The 15,229-nt window shown below is 33.5% G+C and overlaps 1 long non-coding RNA gene across 1 annotated transcript; it reads left to right on the top strand.

Moving 5' to 3' along the window:
- Positions 1 to 5,405: 5,405 nt before the first annotated feature.
- On the top strand, positions 5,406 to 13,525 carry LOC134684171 (uncharacterized). Its single transcript, XR_010101189.1, has 3 exons — positions 5,406 to 5,514; positions 9,240 to 9,373; positions 12,850 to 13,525. It is a non-coding gene; the product is annotated as an uncharacterized LOC134684171 (long non-coding RNA).
- Positions 13,526 to 15,229: the final 1,704 nt, after the last annotated feature.

Genomic DNA, 15,229 nt, shown 5'->3' with positions numbered 1-15,229 from the left:
TAGATAAACGTTTCACGATTCAATCTAATTTTAATTATGAGGTCTCATGAACGTGATTTTAAGTTCATTGGAATTATGTACACTATTTTTGCTGAACTTTTAAAATCATATGGGTTCAACTCATGCTTCGGGAAAAAACTTATATTCAATAAAACCGTTAATGTCCTAATCAGTGTATATAAAGTGCGAATCCAGCTAGTTCATTTTTACTGTTATATGCGGGTATGTCTATTGTAGAATAAAGGATCATGGGAAAACTGTATTTGTTTACGTTTTGAAAATATCAAGTTAAAGGATTTTAAGTTAAGTTTTAACATATTTTCATTGTGATATGTCTTTATAATATACAAACATAGCATTAAAGTTCAAATAAGTGTTATGAAAGCATCGTAATATAGCATATCGATTCTTGAAAGCGATCCATTTTAACTATAGATGCGATGAATTATCACTGTTAGTGCAGTCATTATTAATGTAGAATTTTCAAAGATGCGAGGAATTTTTATTGTTGAATTATGTGTTAAATGCACTTGCAACAAATGAAAAGAAAACTTAGATGATGACTTTAGGATTTATGAAACATGTATTTTCAAATTGAAATACAAACTCCTCATTCATTCTTCATCAAATATATTGCTTTTCAAACTTGTAACAAAAGCGATTCTCAAAATGTCATATTGTATTCTTCTGATTACGTTTCTACTTGATTTTAACTTATATAGGGAATCACTGGAAGGTGACAGCAGCGGGCCCTCTAAGGCAGTCAGTGGGCCCCTACTTATGAAAAATTCTAGATCCGCGAATGGATACTACCGCAGAGGTAAAACCATGCACATTTGGGTTATTGTACGCGAAATGCATGCTTTAGTTCATTTTTGTTGATCTTACACCCTTTGGAACTCTATGTGGGCTATTTCATCAACTAGGCAAAAAAATCCCAAAACTAGATACACGGTTAGATTCAGCATGTCAACGAATTCCAAATGTCTATATTAAAGGACTTTTGTCTATAAATTTGGACCCCACAAAATTGAAAAAGGGACCAAAAATATAAAAAAAAATGCATGCATCGGATACATTTGTTCTTGAAGGCATGACTGCAACAATAGGATGAATATACAAAAATATCTTATTCTTGGGTCTCATTGGGGGGTTCTGATCCCGGATCCCGCTTACTGTTTTGTCAGATTCCCGTATTCAGCTTATTGTTTTGTCAGATTCCCGTATCCCGCTTATACTATGCAGTTCTAATTTTTATCCGTGTCCCGCTAGACTTCATTTTCCGTTTTTCACTACACAATCATTTGACTTTCACCTGTCACGCTTGCAAAAACTTGGCAATCCGGCGTGACGCTTATACCCAAATGCGACCCACTATTTAACTCTATTTTGACTCATATTAAGCCCATTATAAATATATTAAAAAAGTAGCGTAGATTTTTTTATCCCTTTTTATCCCGTCTCGTTTCGTTTTTGAGCCATATATAGATGGCGTATGTGACAATGAGACAACTCTCCATCCGAGTCACAATTTATAAAAGTAGACCATTATACGTCAAAATACGGTCTTCAACATGGAGTCTTGGCTCACACCGAACAGCAAGTTATAAAGGGGTCCAGTATAAAACCTTTTAAACGGGAAAACAAAGGTGCAATCTATATCAAGATGTACGTAATTAGTGGTGAAGTGTCATGGAAATGGATAAAAAAATAAGGATAAAGATCCCTACACGCTTTATAAGAAACTAAATGGAATACATTTGAAATTAATGTTATTTCTATTGAATTTATTAGAGTCTTTTAAAACCAAACTTTCCTCCGTAAGTTATTTTTTATCAAATCTTTCTTTTACTTTATCTATTGTTTGAGCAAGTCGGCTAAATTAAGGCTTTACAGCTAATTTCCTAATGCATGTAAAGCAAAACTTTGGTTGGCTTGCTTTGTTTGTATAATTGTTTATACAAACTTTGTAAATAAGATTGACATTTTTAAACAATATGAATAGGCATAGTTTAACCTGTATTTTTAATATTTGAATTAAATTGGGTGTTATCATAATGATTATCCAATAAAAAAAAGCAAGCAAATCAACTAAAGTCTTGCTCTACATGCTTAAAGAAATGAGCTGTAATAGATAAAATAAAATAAAATTATACAGTGAAAATGCACCGCATATACAATAATAATGATTCGCTCCACAGTGAAAATGAAAGAATAGTATCATTATTCGACAGTAAACATGACTAGCATTACGAAATCATCATAGTGGAATTTAGTTAAATATGAAGAAACTGAATGACAAAACATATTCTACGTTATACAACTTTAATAATTGTATTAAAATGAATATTTTTTACTGCAACAACATCTAACCTGTTAGTTATAAAGCACCTGCACGATCTGTTCGTGAAATGTCCTAAATATTCACCTATTTTGGTATATATTTCACAGCTGGATGACTTTAGGCGCGATAAAACCCCGCTCGCATCTCTTACTTTGTTTTATTAGTAATATGTATTTCTGAACATATACATTTTAACTAATTTTCTTGATTTTCTTCAAAAATTAAAAAAAGTTCGTCTGTTTATTTATCATTCTACAGTAGACATTTATGGCATAGACAGTAAAAATGATATTTTAGGATCCGCACTTTTCATACACTGCTAATGGTTTAGTTTTTATAAATCCAGACTTCCTACTGCCAGTCCTAGATATACTGCGGTTATCAATTGATACGAGCAAATCAGTCCTAATGCAGATAAATCAACATGTGCAATATGGAGGACTTAGTCCTGACGATATAAATCATGTTTTGATATTGCTTTTCGAACCGGTCCAATAGGAAAAAACCGTATTGACCGGGAAAACCGTATTGAACCATGGGCTAATATGGGGCATTCACTTCCGGTTTTATTCTATTTTTATAATTACCAAGTTATCATTTTTCAATTTCTGTTGATCAATCATCAGTGAAAGTAGATTTTAAATTCATCTATATAGCATAGATGTCATGCAATGTTTTATATATAATATGTCTAAACATTCATTTCTTAATACTAGTAGTTTTAGTATTACAGTTTATTTTGTTTCTTTAAAGTACATGTATCAGTTTATATACAAAGATATGAAAGGGATAATAAAAGCAAAGCTAAAAGACGAATGTAATATTCGCATTTTTGCCTTTATGTTTATATAGTATCAATGGCGAAAATATGAAACACGCGAATTCAGCGTTTCAAACACCAAGAAAAAAGTGATTTGATATCCTGATTTTAATGAGCCTTATTTATACATGTTGTAAATCTTCAAAACAAAGGTTTTAGTAACTGTCCATAGAATTAGCCATTCTGATATTTATGACTTAAAAATACAAATGATGTGGTATGATTTTCAATGAGGTAAATATCCACTTGCATAGAAAAAATAACGTAGATCTTTGCAGATACACGTCACTATACAGCATTTTGCAAACTATAAATAAATCCAGTATGACAAATGTTAAATAAAAAAATTCAAACGACAATTGATTTATGTACAAAAAATAAACGAAAAGCAAGTATAATACGCAGCAACAAACATCGATCAATGACACACAGACTCATGATATTAGTACAAGCACACAAAGAACTTGGAGAGGTTCAACATAATTTGTGGACGCCCAATCAATCCCTTACATAGGAAAGGGGTGTTTAAGCACAACTTACATGTAAGATCATGTAAGAACTAAATGTAAAACCCAGTTAACAAGTGATTAACTGAACGGATTATTGAATACTAACAAAGTAAAGAAAAAAGTCGGGATTTATTTTAAGTAGAATAAAAGAGTTAAGTACATGTAGATTAGAATTAGATAAACGTTCGAAAAAACAATCGTAATCCAACAAGTTTGGAATCGATGGAAATCAAAGTATATTTTTTTTCTCTCAGAAATTTTCACCAGAAAACGATAATTAAATAATAAAAAAAGGACAAGGTTCACTTATGGCACAAAATGGCCTTAATTATGTACTTATATCATAAAACACCAAAAAGGTCAGAATTTGGTTCGTAAATGGGTCTATTCCAAAAGTCCTATTGCTAAAAACATCAGTCCTTAAAAGTGCATAATTTTCTCCAAAGTACGCCCATTTTGGACATTTTGTCAAAATATGATGCTTTTGTATAATTTTCAGGCCTACAAGCTTTAGAAACACATTAGCCGCCACCTACGATCCTAAATGTGTTGTGACCAAAAGATTCCAATTTTTATACAGAATTCATCAATATAAAAACGTTTTGGATCGTGGGTGGCGGCCAAAGTTAATTATGCCAAAAACAATTTAAATTACCAAAATTGACCTTTAAATACGAATAATGATTACTTAAGGGGTCAAAACTTCATCAATTGTAAAGGAAAGTGGCAGAAAGTATATTTTTGTCTTAATAGTATTATCACAAGTATTTCTATATGAAATTTGTATTTTTTATTACCGGAACATAAAAAAGGGCCAATTTCAACCCTTCGTGAACCTTCTCCTTTACTATGAAAACTAAATGCAGTTGTTAAGCAATGGTAAGAACTCAAAAAGGAATTATAATTACTTGATCTTTGTTAAGTTTCATCCACTCTAAATCATCCGAGAAATAATGACATGGAACACGAAACCATAAATAGTTACGAGAGAGACTGGTGAAAGAACAAAATGACCGTTATCGGTTAAGATAATTTTAAACTTTTCTTTTTCCCTTAGGTAAAGCGATCAGTCATATTTGTATAATATGCATAACAAGATGAATATTGACTGTTTGACATATTTTTTGTATATGAACTGTGTTAACTCTAACTGTAAATTCCTGCAAATAGTATATTCTTCTTTTTTTGAATTACATTGATTCACCGAGAATTTGGAGCAAGCCGCAGGTTTGGCTACGTCTTGAATTACACGCTGTTTATCTTTTTTTTCATATTAAGGCAGCAACCATTTGATTTTCTGAGGGGGGGGGGGGGGGGGGGGGCTATGGTTTTTTTTTTCTGTGCAAACTTTTTTTTCGCCTTCGGCGAAGAACAATCTATTTTTTTAGCGACAAACCGAAAACAATTTTTTTCTTTCAATTTTAGCATTACACAAAGTGGCAGCTGAGGGTGAAACAAACAATTTTTTTTTCTCGGGGTCCAAAACAAATATTTTTTTTCACCAAAACCTGGAAACAAACTTTTTTTTCCAAAAAAAACCATAGCCCCCTCCCCCCCCAGAAAATCAAATGGTTGCTGCCTAGCTGCGTTTACTAGTACTCTTAACAGTAAATTACTGAAAATGCTAAGCTGAACAAAAAATCTATATAATTTTATTATAATCTTTCATTTTGTACTTGACGTATTACTTTGGTTCCCCGAACAAACCGCGGGATCAGCTACGTCTTGAGTTACCGCTGTATATTGTCGACGTCATACATGTATGGGCGACGGTTCCAAAGTCATGAAAGTAAGCACATACGTATCAGTGATATTCTGATAGAAAGTGTCTCTCTACCAAGGTGAGTACAGCCAAACCAGTGTTATTCAGATATTTAGTTTACTTTAAATTCAAAAATTAATGCATGCATTCTCAGGAATAGATAACCTTGATGAATTTGGCAAAATTTTAGGAATTTTTGTCCTCAATCAATGCTCTTCAACTTTGTACTTAATTTGTCCTTTTATTAGAGCGTTACTGATTATAAACGAAACGTACGTCTAACGCAAATACACAATTCCATTCCTGGTATCTATGATGTCATTGAGTTTAGTTATTGAGATTTCTGAAAGAATAAAAAAAAAATGCGAGTTCAATTATTGCGATTTATGTAATTGTGTTTGTTCTTGTTTTTGCGATAATCAAGAAAATTTTGCATTAAATAATTCAAGTAGTCGCTGAACCATGAAAATGAGGCCAAGAACAAAGGGCATACGACAGACGAAAACTTTATAACATAATGCATCTATATTCAAAGTTTGAAGCATCCAGGTCTTTTATCTTCCAAGAATATAAAGATTTATGAAGTTATTTAACGCTGCCACTGGATCACTATCAGTATGGCGAACATTCTACAACAGAATTCGAAGGCTCTACAATAGACTTAAACTTTATAAACATTTCACCCAAATTGATCCAATTGTTGAAAGAATTCATAGTACATTTGTATTTATTTATAAATCAAGCATTTTTTAATAGCTAAGAATTGATGACAGTCCATTTCTTTACACAAAATGATATTATATAACTCACTGTTCAAAATTTAACAATACTAAATACATGTATAAAAAAAAGATGTTGGTATGATTGCCAATGAGACAACTTACACAAAATATAACATATGACAAAGAAATTAACAACTCTAGAACAGCTTTAGGTCTTCGACAATGAGCAAAACTCATACTGCATAATCAGCTACAAATGTCCCGGATTGACAAATACTGAATATAAAAAAAAAGATGTGGTATGATCGCATATGGGACAACTCTCCATAAGAGACCAAATGACACAGAAACCAATCCTCTATGCCACTGTACGACATTTAACACTGAGCAAACCCCATACCGCATAGTCAGCTATAAAAGGCCCCGAATTGACAATGTAAAACAATCAGATATACAAATACAAATAGTATACATCTACATCTACATCTACATTCTACGTTGATCTGTCAAACTTGACCAATACTCAACGCTTCCGGTGGGCGCAAGAAAAAGAGTAATTTTGTAAAGTAACCAAAGAATATACAAGCGAGTATAAAGTATAAAAAAAAAGTAAAAATAATAATGAAGCAATGAATTAAAAAAAGGGGGGGGGGGTTCCCATTTGCTTTTCGTTCATCTGGCCTGAACCAATCCGGCTTCCGTGGCGGTACCAGGGAAATTAATCCCCGCCGGCACAGCTCCAGTCCATCATTTGACTTACTTGGCAAATGGGGGACTGCACAGATTAGATAGAAAGGATTGGACAGAGTGGACGGGGCCGGGTACTTGTATATACCAACAATAAAAAGACACGAAGTACAGATCTAAGAGTTCTCGCAGTTACTGACAACTAGTTCAAAGCTACTAACAACAAATAAAAAAAATCATGCACCTAAATCCATTTGAATGGCAGCGCTTGACATAGACAGAGACAAAATGTTTTTCTTTCATCGAATATCGATTGTCCAGTAACAAATATTGCATGCATGTTCAGGAAGATTACACATCAACAGACATTGTGCCTTGCAACAGGCCACCAACAGACCCCTCAAAGAGTTGTCGCAATAGTTCTTATAGTGCAGAACAGGAGACAATTCTCTTCACGCCCATTTATCCTAGACATGGCCGTGTATAATTTGTACTTTGTCGTACGATAGCTCACAGAAGTGCAAATAACAAATCCTGAAATATCCTTTATTCAAAACGCGAATTTTCCGTTTCTGTTTATCCGCTATATTATACTTGCTATTCAAACATGTACCCTTATTGAAGCCCCTCATAGAGGTGTCTATGTCAAATAAAGATACATTTTAGTTTGCCGTTTCATTCACCGATCAATTGAAAGTGGAAATGGGGAATGTGTCAGACCCGACAAAAGAGCAGAGTGGTTTGTTGGGAGAAGGAGTTATGGTTTTCGAGGAGGTATTTTGCGATCACACGGAATTCGTGTCGCACTAACTAATTCGAATTAGTTTAATTCGCATTCGAAACGTTTTTCGTCCAAACTCGATTCGCATTCGAATTCAATTAAGAATTGAATGCTTCTTTTTGTAAATTTATTGGGTGGTAAAAGCGTTGACCGAAGTACATTTTGTATGAAGCGCGGAAGCGCTTCATTCTAAAAATGTACGCACGGTCAACGCTTTTACAACCCTATAAAGTTTCAAAAAGAAGTATTCAATACTTATAATTACATTTTTTTAGCTAAAATCATGAAAACACGATTTTTATCCGGTTTTATTTAATTCACCTGTGCACTTTTTTGTGGGACCTCGTGTCATCATGCATGATAAATGTTATTGTCTGATGCAATTGTTTACGGAATAACATGTTAGCCAATCAGAATAACGTATTATAATGAAACCTACATCTAATGTAATTATTTCGAATTAAATGTACGTGTGAACTATGCATCATTTATACATACATGAAAGTGAAAAAAAATTCAGTGGGGGATTTTTTTTTGGATTGGGCCACCTTATGCAGAGATCACGCGTTATTCGAATTCTAATCACATTAACTAGTTCGAGCTAGTTTACGTCGCATTCGAAACGTTTCACGTTCTAACGTCAATTCGAATTCGAATTGGAATGTGCGTCAAATTCGCTCTACTGTCCAAACGACGTTAGCTTTTAATTCGTATTAATCAAAGCATATTTCTAATGAGAATTTGATAATTCGAATCAGCCAATTCGAATGAATTCGAATTAAAAAAGAAGAGTGTGTTAATGCGATTTGCGAAATCGATTCGCATTGATTCGAATTAGATGTACGTGTGAACGAGGCATTTATCACTTGTAACATTTTCCTGGTTTTTTCCTTTTAAAGTTTTTAACCGTTATTGTTTAGTCGACTTTTCATTACATGAATATGTCGTGGCTTGGTATTTACACTTCCCGTCAATGCTATGGTCAATGTTGAAGTATTGGTTCATATTGCTTAAAATTGAAAGTGGAAATGGGGAATGTGTCAGACCCGACAAAAGAGCAGATAACAGCCAAAGGTCACCAATGGGTCCTCAATACAGCGAGAAAATCTATCACCCGGAACCGTGGTTTAGCTGACCCCTAAACAAAAATGTGTACTACATGTAGTTCAGTGATAATATACGGCATACTTAACAATACTGCTTGTCAACTTTGTCTTTATATGCTACATTGTGTGTATTTTGTGTTTCTTTGATGAATCAGTTATTTGCTTTATTGGTTATTGAGATTGCGTTACTATGTTTATTGCTGCACCCAAATATTTTGACGTTTTACCGTTAATGTCTGCTTGTTTAGTTCACTAATTGTTGACGTCTACAAAATTGAATTCTCTATAAATGTCATACAAGTGAGATGTGAAGCAAGTTCTGAAACCATTTTTAAGATAATCAAACATTGTTTACATAAGGAAATGCCTGTACAAGGTCAGGAATATGAGACTTGTTTTTCATTCGTTAAATTTTTGTGGAGCTTTTTATTTGGCAATTTTATGAAGGTCGTTTTAAATTTGCCTTTGCTGTTTTATTTTATTTTACTTTTTAACATTTATTCTTCAGGTTACAAAGTTTGAAACCACCACCAAGCAATGGTCGTTGAAGGTAAAAGACCAACCAATTGGTGTTTTCCTGCCGTTTTGGCATGCTGTTGCTTTTGGCCCATTGGCATATGTGCACTTATTTCGGCAAACGATGTAAGTATTTATAACTATATCCGTGAATAGGGGAACGAACCTTTTTTGTGTATATATGGTAGCTATAAAGATGATCGCACTCACTGTCATTTTGTTAATAACTGACTGTACTGGCGACATTAGACTACTGGAGAAAAGTCATTCCGATGTCATTTTGTTAATAACTGACTGTACTGGCGACATTAGACTACTGGAGAAAAGTCATTCCGATGTCATTTTGTTAATAACTGACTGTACTGGCGACATTAGACTACTGGAGAAAAGTCATTCCGATGTCATTTTGTTAATAACTGACTGTACTGGCGACATTAGACTACGGGAGAAAAGTCATTCCGATGTCATTTTGTTAATAAGTGACTGTACTGGCGACATTAGACTACTGGAGAAAAGTCATTCCGATGTCATTTTGTTAATAACTGACTGTACTGGCGACATTAGACTACTGGAGAAAAGTCAGTCCGATGTCATTTTGTTAATAAGTGACTGTACTGGCGACATTAGACTACTGGAGAAAAGTCATTCCGATGTCATTTTGTTAATAACTGACTTTACTGGCGACATTAGACTACGGGAGAAAAGTCATTCCGATGTCATTTTGTTAATAAGTGACTGTACTGGCGACATTAGACTACTGGTGAAAAGTCATTCCGATGTCATTTTGTTAATAACTGACTGTACTGGCGACATTAGACTACTGGAGAAAAGTCAGTCCGATGTCATTTTGTTAATAAGTGACTGTACTGGCGACATTAGACTACTGGAGAAAAGTCATTCCGGTGTCATTTTGTTAATAACTGACTGTACTGGCGACATTAGACTACTGGAGAAAAGTCATTCCGATGTCATTTTAAATTCTATTGGTCCGTATTATACATGAGACATATCCTAATTATATAACTTTATTCTCAATAAACCATATTACATAGGTATAGAGAAGACAAAGGAATTATGTACAATATTTACAACACGACAGAACAAACAAAATAGTTGCTAATACAATATATGAAGTCCATTTCAGCCAGGAGCACATATACCTGTGTTAATAAAATTATCTATGGCATGAAATTCTCCTATTTTACAAAAAAAACCTCACTGACTTTTAGTAAATTGACGAAAAGACGACCTACCCTGTGTTTATTTTGGATATTTTGAACCAGAAAAGTGCCAGAATTTTTCCCCCCGTTTCAACCACTTTGGTTGGTTGAGATAAGTTAGTTTACCAGGCGTGAAATAAGAAATTGCAAACGACTGAGAGACAATAAATTGAAGTTTATATTTTTTTTTTCAATTCACCATGACATTATCTACGCCAACCTGTTTCGTATATTATAATTATCCCCTCGATCTAGTTTTTACTTGAAACGAGGAAATACCATTGTAAAATACGATAGCAAATACAGGTTTCTTGGTTTGTGGATTGACATGGATTCTTAGTATTTGAAATTTTTAGTATAATATGAAAACAGCTTTTATTATCTAAATATTAGTTTTACATTATGGAATATATTTTTATTCTAAAAAGGATAACAGTATATTATATGTCTAAAATATATAAAAAAAGAAGAAAAAATGGTATGATTGCCAATGAGACAACTGTCCACAAGAGACCAAAATGACGCAGATATTAATACCTATAGGTCACCGTACGTCCTTCAACGATGAGCAAAGCCCATACCGCATAGTCAGCTATAAAAGTCCCTGATATGACAATGTAAAACAATTCAAGCGAGAAAACAAACGAAAAACAAATATGTAACACTTAAACAAACGACAACCACTGACTTACAGGCTCCTGACTTGAGACAGGCACATACATAAATAATATGAAAGGTAGGCATCTAATTTGGTTGTAAAGATGTTTATAGTGTGTATGATAACGTATTTCTAAGATTTTGTCACTATTATAAACAATGGGGATGGTGTCAAAGAGACAACAACCCGATCAAAGAGCAGAAAACAGCAGAAGGTCACCAGTTGGTCTTTAATATAGCGAGAAAATTCTAAACTTTGAGGCTTGATTCAGCTGTCTCTAAAAATATGTACTAGTTTATCGACAATGGACGTTATACTTATAATTCCGAAATATATCAATAAATTAAAATGAATTAAAAAACATAAATAGACTAACAAAGACCAGAGGCTACTGACTTGGTTAAAAATATTTTTTTTTTTATATCTCAACCCTCCCCTATACTCTAGCCAATGTAGAAACAAACAAGCAATACGCACAGTTAATCTCGGTTTAAAAGAAGTCCCGATGTCAGAATAGGTTACCCAAGAAACTTAAAATAAATGATTGACTGATTTTTGGTTGCTTAACGTCCAGTGGCAAATAGTTCATGCATTGTTGGTTGCTTAACGTCCAGTGGCAAATAGTTCATGCATTGGTGGTTGCTTAACGTCCAGTGGCAAATATTTCATGCATGTTCAGGACGATAAAAAAAAATGACAATGATACATAAATTAACAAAGGACTAATAGCAGTTACTGACATGGCATCTCCAAACCTCAATTTAACTTCTTGAAGATTGTCCTCTTCATAAAAATATCAAGCATAATCCCTTCCATTAGGGTTATTGTATCATACCATCATAAATTATATGTATAATTCCACCTTATGTAATAATGCTGTATTTTGATTGGATGAGAAACATGGTATTATTCACCAATTTCTATATATTGGACTTTCTTTTCTCTGCCGGGGTACTTTTCATGATTATGGAATTCCATGTGCCGTGGTATTTGCTAGCAAAACCATGGCAGATGGGAAATGCCCTAGCAAATATCATGGCAGATGGGGAATACCATGTCTAAAAATAACTCAATGAATCATTTCTATTCTAATATGAAAAATTCATGGTAATTCTAAATATATCGGATTCCAGATGAAATATTTAAAAGGATAAAACGCACCATTATTGAATTTGGAGCGAATGACGTAACAATTCCGGGAATGACGTCATAATTAAAACTCAACGAAAACGAATTGTCAACCGGTCACATAAAACTGGAATCCACTTGTATCACGCTTCACTGAAACTGATGAACAACGTGTAGTAGTCAGCCGAGAACCAGCTTATGATCATAAAAAGGGAGATATATATATAAAGTCAGTGACTGTACATTAAAAAAAATGATAAGAAGTGATTATACAGTCAATGCAATTTGACTGCGCAAATAGCACAGCTGTGCAGTGTATACAAACAGTATACATTCAAGTAGAAATTTCATATGATACCTGATTATAATAAACCTTCTGAGGTGGAACATTCGGTGGAATTAAACAATTATATCATGCTTACAAGGGGTATTTGCCAAAAATACCGGTTTCTAACGGCTCTGGAAATTTGTACCTCTCAACCGGTATTTTTGGCAAATACCCCTTGTTAGCATGATATATTTGTATATAATTGAGAAGAACATAACCCGTATCATGCCTTATCATACTTAGTTTTTTATTTTAATTTTCGTTGTAGGCAAACAAAGCAGCGGACGCCGGCGATTATGTCTTCGCAGATTCCAAAGCTAGAACTGCCAGAAATTGTGTCATTGCTGCGTTTGTGTTTGGAATAATTGGTATAATCATATTTATTATAGCAAAAGCTTCCCAGATAGAGTCAGACAGCAGTAATGTTCCCCATGGTAACTGATGACGAAAGTACCACGTGCCATTTTGTAAAAAGCAGACAGACATTCCTCTATACAGTGGTCTATATACGCGATAATCTCTGGAATGATTTTAATTTTGGTTGAAGATGCCATCATTCATACATGTCATTATAATCTGGTCTTCAAGACAATTTTCTTTACTTTGACGTCCTTATATAAATAAGTTTTTTTTTAGCATTTCGCCCCGAAAGATATATTAGAATAAGTTCAAATGTGGTATTCATAAATAGTTTATACTGTTTAACCTCATATATAAATACAATTTGTTTAAATATTCAACCGAACGCTAATTATCGAGCGTTAGCTAAAATGTAAGGTTGAGATGTTTCGCCTTTTGATCCGACATATAAAATGGATTGGCCGATTTTCTTCTGTTCATTAAATAGTTAAAGATGCCTGTGTTTTAAATTTCTTCATATCTGTTCTTTAGAAAAAGTGTAATAATTGTACAAAACATGTTATATTATTAAAGTGATCTGTGGTTCTAGAAGTTACTTGTTAATAAATAAATTGCATTTGATATAAAGAATCAGTTCACATCTGTTGTCTGTTTAAATGAACAGTTTTTTCATGTCATTCAGATTGTCTGAAATTATTTTTAAGTATTTTTTTTAGGTAATAATGTCAATGCCCAAATAATAATCATGGTTGGTTTTGCCTCTAGTCCTTTAGGAAGTACTAAGGTCAGGTTTTACAATTTGTATAAAATGTACGGACTCCTTGGTGTTTTTCCATGCAATACAATTAAGGAATAACAGTACTGTAGTTGAAGAGTAGCCACCGTCAATTGTAGATTTGACGGTCGCAAATGCAGTTTTACTGGCGACGCGTAGCGGAGACAGTAAAACGGAGATTTGCGACCGTCAAATCAAAATTGACGGTGGCAACTCTTCAACTACAGTACTGTTATTCCGATTCTAATGCATAGCAAAAAGAAAAAATACGATAAAACTTAAAAAAAGTCTAATTATGTAAAATTAAAAAAAATCCGCGAAATTTCATGAATGATTTTGGCACAAAGACGTCATGGCTAAACGTGACGTCAATCAAATGAAAACTTACAAACTGGACGTTATTACGTTACCTGTACGCTTCAAATTCGGATAAAATTACATTAAAACGGCGAATTCGAGGTAGGTGTTGTTTTATTTTTGATTATATAGTAGTAATCGAACATTTGTTGATTCATGAATTCAAAATGGCTGGTCCCTCCTTAGTTACGCCTGGTCAACTGTGGATTTGACGGTAACTTTTATCCAATGAAAAAAGTTGTTACATCCAAATTGCATTAGAATGTAAAATATTTTGCCCCTTAACACCCATTTATTTTTTCATATAAGACTTAATAGCTTATGAAAGGTCATTTACCAAAATTTTAGAAGATTCTTGATTTTCTTTCTTTTGTTTTGAGACCCAAATAATACCAATGCAAATATAAGGTAGAAGTCCGAGTCAGCCTTTTCCCGCCATATTTATATATATATATATAAATCTCAAATATCTCGAAAAGGAGGTCCATGACCTATCAATATTTTTAGCTTATCTTTATCCTTTATTGATGCTCTACCAGCTTAAGGTATCAATTTTAGTTTCTTAATTTCTTAACATTTACCTTAGGCTGCTTAGCTTACCTAAGTACATAATGTCATTCTTAAATGTTTTTAAAATGTTTTACAATATCTTCACTTCAGTCGTGTGGTATGATTTCTAATGAGAAAACTTTCAAAAATGATCAAAATGGCTCAGAATTTCACCATACGGCCTTAAACAAAGAGCAAATTAAGTCCTATGACTCATGGGATCGTTAAACGAGTTGTAGGCAAAAAGAACAAGTAAACATATACTTTTCAGTTTTTTGAAAAGTACTGTCTAGGAAAAATTTGCAAGTTGACATTTTTTATCTCAGTCGGAAGATATACATTGTTGTTGTTTCACCAAGATATAATGTGGAATCATATGATATTTTTATAGGGATATGTGGTAACCCGGGCTTGAAGGTATAGAACTTTGCTCAGTGCTCGGAGCACAAAAATCATGCTCGAAACATGAAATCCAGCATTTTGATTGGTTGATTTTGGAGTTTGAGTACAAAAAACTGACTCAAAAGTTTTATGACCGTAAGTTTTGAGTAAGGTTTTTGCACTGAGCAAAGTTTTATGACTTCAACCCAGGTGTTCCGCCGGGCGC

The sequence above is a fragment of the Mytilus trossulus genome, chromosome 9, assembly GCF_036588685.1.
Source record: "Mytilus trossulus isolate FHL-02 chromosome 9, PNRI_Mtr1.1.1.hap1, whole genome shotgun sequence".
Taxonomy (NCBI): Eukaryota; Metazoa; Mollusca; class Bivalvia; order Mytilida; family Mytilidae; genus Mytilus; species Mytilus trossulus.
The sequence above is the reverse complement of the archived record's forward strand: the minus strand, read 5'-3'. Positions and strand labels throughout refer to the sequence as shown.